We start from the raw sequence: 6,000 nt of genomic DNA, 5'->3' as shown, positions 1-6,000 counted from the left end.
GAACCGTACGTGAAGAAAATGCAGTCGGGTCACCATAGCAACATGTCAACAAAAGGTGACCGTGTCTGTGCCTGCTTAAAATTAACAACAATTGCAAATCATAATTTCGTCTTTGTTGCAAAAGAGATCACATGTAGTGTATTTATTATTATGGTATTAAAAAATATCTTAACTTCAAGCATAACGACAGATTTTTAAATACTTGTTTAATATAGAAATTTCGCGAAATGCATAATAGTGCAGAGGTCTACAACTATTTCCCCCCGAGGGTCAAATTCCATCAGTGACACAAAGTCAAGGTTCACTGCTTCTGCAGAGAAAAATGGTGACCGGGGTGGTCCCCCGATGATACAATTCGCTGGGTTGGGGGGACGACAAAAATTTCCCCCCGGAAGGGGAGTTCCCCAGCGATAACATTCGCCGACCGGGGAGGAGTCCCCAGACGATAACACTTGGAAAATTTGGGTGAATCAGTCGCGGTCCGGATTCAGTTTTGTTGCAGCGTAAATGCTGACCGCTGTCCGCCAGGTGGTCACCACTGTTATATTGGTGCACCTAGTTCTAGTGAGCCGAAAGTGAACTAATTTGAAAGGACACTTTTGAGTAAAAGACATTTTCAAATGCAAAATCACACTCGAAAATTCCAGTGACTTTGATGGCAAAATGTGTGAAAAACTACAAAGCGTTTTTAAAAGGAATGAAAGTTTGAATGTGTTTTTTTTTTAAAAGAAAAAAACTGCTTTCAGTGTCAGTGCCATGTGAGATAAATCTGCTTATGTGTACAGCCTGAGCGACGCGGTCAGAATACTCTTCCAATTAATAACGAGCCTAATATAGTCCATTTCCTAGAAAAAAAAAAGCAATGCGTGGTGAGTGATGGTGGTGCAGCATCTGTGCTTCCCTACCTTTAATATCAGAGACATTGCCGAAATTATCGGCACCCCTGGGCATTTTTCCAGAAAATGTACAATTTCATCCAGAAAATTGTTGCAATTACAAATGTTTTGGTATAGACTTCTTTATTTCCTTTATGTGCACTGGATCAACACAAAAAAGCAGAGAAGAAAAGCCAAATTTGACATCATGTCATACAGAACTCAAAAATGGGCCTGACAGAATTATTGGCACCTTTTCAAAATTGTGGGTAAATCGTTTTAATTCAAGACACAGGTGCTGGCAATATAGCAATCACACCTGAAGCCAGTTAAAATGGAGAAAAGTTGACTCAACCTTTCTGTTGTGTGTCTGTGTGCCACACTAAGCATGGAGAACATAAAAAAAAAGAGCAGAGAATTTCCTGAGGACTTAAGAACAAAAATTGTGGAAAAATATCAACAATCTTAAGGCAGCAAGTCCAACTCCAGAGATCTTCATGTTACTTTGTTCACTGTGCACAACATTATCAAGACGTTTACAGCACGTGGCACTGTAGCTGATCTCCCTGAACATGGACGGGAGAGAAGAATTGATAAAAGAGGATGATCTGAATGGTGGATAAACAGCCAATCAATTCTAAACAAATTCAAGCTGTTCTGCAGACTCAGGGTGCAACAGTGTCAATTTGAACTATCCGTCCACATCTGAATGAAATGAACATTGCAGGAGACCCAGGAGGACCCCACTGCTGACACAGAAACATAAAAAAGCCAGACTGGAGTTTGCCAAAATGTACTTGAGGAAGCCAAAGTTCTTCTGGGAGAACGTCTTGTGGGCAGATGAGACCAAGGTAGAGCTTTTTGGTAAAGCGCATCATTCTACTGTTTACAGAAAACGGAATGAGGCTTGCAAAGAAAACAACACAGTACCTACAGTCAAACGTGGTGGAGGTTCTAAGATGTTTTGGGGATGTTTTGCTGCCTCGAGCACTGGATGCCTTGACTGTGTGCAAGGCATCATGAAATCTACCAAAAGATTTTGGGGCACAGTATAGGGCCCAGTGTCAGAAAGCTGGGTCTGCGTCAGACGTCATGGGTGTTCCAGCAGGACAATGACCCCAAACATACCTCTAAAAGCACTAAGAGATGGTTGAAGACAAAGCACTGGAGAGTTCTGAAGTGGCCAGCAATGAGTTTGAACATTTATGGAGAAATCTCAAAATTGCTGTTGGGAGGAGGCACTTTTCAAATGCGAGAAACCATGAGCGGTTTGCAAAAGAAGAGTGATTGTAAATTCCGTTTGAGAGGTGTAACAAGTTAGTTGATGCATGGTTATATGAAACGATTGGTTTGTTATTTTTTCCAAAGGGTGTGCAACCAAATATTAAGTTGAGGGTGCCAATAATTTTGTCCGGCCCAGTATTTGAGTGAAATTTTGTCAAATTTGGCTTTTTCTCTATGTTTTCTTTTGTTGCACATAAAGAAAATAAACGTGTATACCATTTGCGATTATATGAAAGCAAAATATGATGCATTTTCATTTTTATACGCTAACTCTACTTCATTTGCGGTATACAGGTTAAAACGCAGTGTATTTTCATGGCATAGCAGCGCAAATGCACATAAAATAAGTACGCATTTGCGCTTTTACAAACAATCGATTATCGCACGTATCGTTATTAAAGGTGAATGCGTACTTGCGTACCAGTTATGTCCATCCCTGCTCATCCATACCCCATATATAAGCCTAGGCCTCCGTGGGTCTATTTTTGGGAAAGAAAAAAAAACAGGCTGTTATTTGTTTCAATAATCAGTTAGTTTCTGAACATTTAGCTTGTATCAAAATTATTACCATGACCTTGGACATTAATAAAATAATATTTAAGCTGTGTAGCTGTATGACTGCTGTGGTGCTTCTGAGAACTTCAGAGGCAATAAAAACGAGAAAAAAACCAGCAATTAAAGCCAAATATTCTCTGATAATTCTACGGAAACGTTTTAATAAAGAAAGCAGTATAATTTCCGAAGTTCCCCAGTTCTGCAGAAGACCGAGTCTCCGCTAACCTATAAACTGTGACCGCAGAATCGCTGTGGGCAGCATCCTACTGAAAATTGAAACCAACCCCACAGAAGGATGAAAACGCGCAAACGCAGACAAGAGAAAGAGATACAGGACCGATAAAGGTGGTGAAATGAGAATGAAGGGGGGGGGGACTCTCACTGTCCAGAAGGAGTCCCCGTTTAACCAGAACACGCTGTGGTGATGATTCCTGTCAGTGGATAGCCTGCATGATGCGAAACCCGCCTCCCACAGTTACAGAGTCGCTACACCCCATCTTAAAATAGGTTACTTCAGAGAAGCTTAACAAGAAGTATGTAACAAGAAGCCTCTTCTCAGAACAAGCGATTGGAACATGATTAATTACTATGTATAATATTTAAAAGAATTCACTTAATTCGTTACTTCACTTACTTGACAAATATAAACTTCGTAAAAATAAGCTAATGTACAGATTATGTTGTAGTACTTTAAAATAAACTAGTAAATTGTAGCAAGTTCCGTAGCAGTTAAGTGACTGAATCTGAGTCAGATAACTACATGAAAATCATAAGGCTCATGTGCAGCTTTTCTCACGTCCAGAACTTGAATCGCTTCGGTTACAAGGTCTTATGAACAAAGTGAACGAAATAGATGCAAATGATGAAATAAGTAATGGAACCCTGTATTTACTAACGTAAGTGGATGACAATCGTTTGTAGCTTTTTATAATTTTCGCGTTTCCAATTATAGGATCTTGGAGACCACTAGAAGCGCGGGGTCTAAAGGAGCTCGGATGGTCATTAAGTTCAAGGAGACACATTTGATTGAAAAGTATCGCATGTTCTGCTCATCGTAAAAAGCCTTGGAGGAAACAAACGACCCGAACACGAGAATAAACGCGCAACTTTTTAAGATGACACAAAGCCAGGTCACCTTCTGAAGATGCATGGTGTCACGAGTCACTTTAAGGCATAATCTCAACATTAAGGAAAACAATTGGCCAGATGCAAACTGGTTATATCAAATATGCCTATAAGACGAGCACCGGCGTAGTTTTAAATTAATCTTATATAAGATGATATTCAGCACTGGAACCACTTCATGGCTGCTCCCCCTCTTCATCCAATTTTAATCGCACCAAAATGCCCTGATGCAGACACTGACTAATTTGTGAGATTTCGTTGACACGGTGCCGCGTAGGAGAAAGGACGTTTCTCAGCTATCTCACGGTTCGGTGGTGGCGGGGGGGGGGGGGAGCGACATAGTCCATAAATCCATACCTACAGGCACGTACGCGATGAAGACTGATGCCTGTGAATATTACTGTATGATTGCTAAGGATTCAGAGGACGGTATCCAACCGAACAAGCGCATAACTAGAAATGAATTTCGAGAGGGGTCCCGCAAAATCCGAAGGGAATTCAGTTCTTTTATTTTCCTACCTGCAATTTTATTACGTGGCTACGTGCCGCTACATTATTTCGATGTCTAACAGTTTACAGTTACAGATTTGTAACGTTGTTATATTATGCATATTATTCATTTCACTGAACTGCAAAATTCGTAGGACGAAAACTGTTCACAACTAAGACTGGTTTAAACTAAAAAGGCTAGTATTCGAACCGTTTTATTTGATTACTTTTTTGAATAATAGGAAATTTGAAAACGTGCTGCGGGAGTGTCACTTAGCTATCCTGGGATCGCTTGCAACGTGTATCACTCACCCAGGTTATGGGAATATGGCAGAATTTCGAAAGACTGTATCGGTAGGTTAGAGAGCATATGCTTATGAACAGAAATAAGCCTATACACCCAGAAAGATCTGTTACAGATCTTAGTGAAACACAAAAACTCATAATTAAAACTTTCTAAAAGCTATTTCTCATTTAAACACTAGATGGCACGTGAGGATAGAGAGTGCTTATCTTACGGTCTCCGTTGAGTTCTTAGCTACCCAAAAGCCTAATAAACATTATTGCGTTTTGGACACAACAAACCGATAAAGTAATAATAGTATTTTCCACTATACAGACTTGCTCATTTATTGAATCTGACTCTAGCGTCTTTCATGAATGACAAAATGTACTGCAGCGCCGTATTTACTTGTGGTCTTGTGGTTTTAAAACAAATCTCTCTTTGTCACAGGACACATGAGTGCCACGTAAAAAGAATAATGTAGTGGCAACTATAACACCTTCAAAACAAATTCGTAATCCACTTCTCATAAAAAAATGCTTCAATGTAAATAAATAATATACGCATGACAGATAAAATAATAAATGAATAAAAAAAACGGAACAGTTTGGCTGGTGTGGACCGCCGCACGCATCGGATCGCCCCCGCGATCTCTTCTCTGGGTGCTGTGCCTGCTTCCTGTTAGCTGTGTCTCCTTGACCCTCGGGCTGCCGATCTCCTCCCTGAAGCACACCTTTGTGCCAGGCTGTCTGTGTCACTTCCTGTCTCTCCCACCTGGTCTAACAATCCGGTTATTGATGGCAGCCAGCTGCTCTGAACCGGTTTGTCTGGCTATGGGACGGCGTCCTGAATGCCTCAGCCTCTCAGAGTGTTTGCCCACATCTGCAGCTTCTGTTTATACAAGACTGGCACAAATGTCCTGCCAGGCACCTCTGCCTGCTCCCTTCAGCGGTAAACATGGAGACGTAGTCAGCCGCTATTGGTTTGCTGTTTACCAGGACAGGCTATCACTGTCTCCATTTAAAACGGTTCACCTTAATTATATGGCTTCATATGACTTGTTTTCCCTCCATCCAAGCCTGAATATCTCCCTCTCTCTCTCTCTCTCTCTCTCTCTCTCTCTCCCAGTCTGTACTGCTTGCCTCTTACCCAGGCACTAAACTTCCTGTGAAAGGCAGGGGGATGGAATAGACACATGTGTCTGGATGTGTGAGGGGCTGCAGCTACTGGGTAGTGCTGGTATGGAGAGCCGAAGCAGGGAGGAGACAGCCTTAGTCACGCAGAGTGAGGGAAGGGCTTACTGACTAACAATCACTGAGTGTGTGGTAGAGGTAGGGTGACAGTGGGGGTGCAGGGGGGGGGGGGGGTTGAACAGGGGGGAGTTGACTG

General features: G+C 41.7%; 1 long non-coding RNA gene across 4 annotated transcripts in view; it reads left to right on the top strand.

The window, feature by feature from the left end:
* Window positions 1-5,113: 5,113 nt before the first annotated feature.
* The window catches only part of LOC125742113 (uncharacterized), a 31,928-nt gene continuing 31,041 nt past the window's right edge, over window positions 5,114-6,000 (top strand). For all 4 annotated transcript variants that reach the window (XR_007398018.1, XR_007398017.1, XR_007398019.1 and 1 more), the window contains exon 1: window positions 5,114-5,942. This is a non-coding gene — a long non-coding RNA (uncharacterized LOC125742113). The remainder of the gene's footprint in view (window positions 5,943-6,000) is intronic.

This window comes from Brienomyrus brachyistius, chromosome 5 (genome assembly GCF_023856365.1).
Source record: "Brienomyrus brachyistius isolate T26 chromosome 5, BBRACH_0.4, whole genome shotgun sequence".
Taxonomy (NCBI): domain Eukaryota; kingdom Metazoa; phylum Chordata; class Actinopteri; order Osteoglossiformes; family Mormyridae; genus Brienomyrus; species Brienomyrus brachyistius.
The sequence above is the reverse complement of the archived record's forward strand: the minus strand, read 5'-3'. Positions and strand labels throughout refer to the sequence as shown.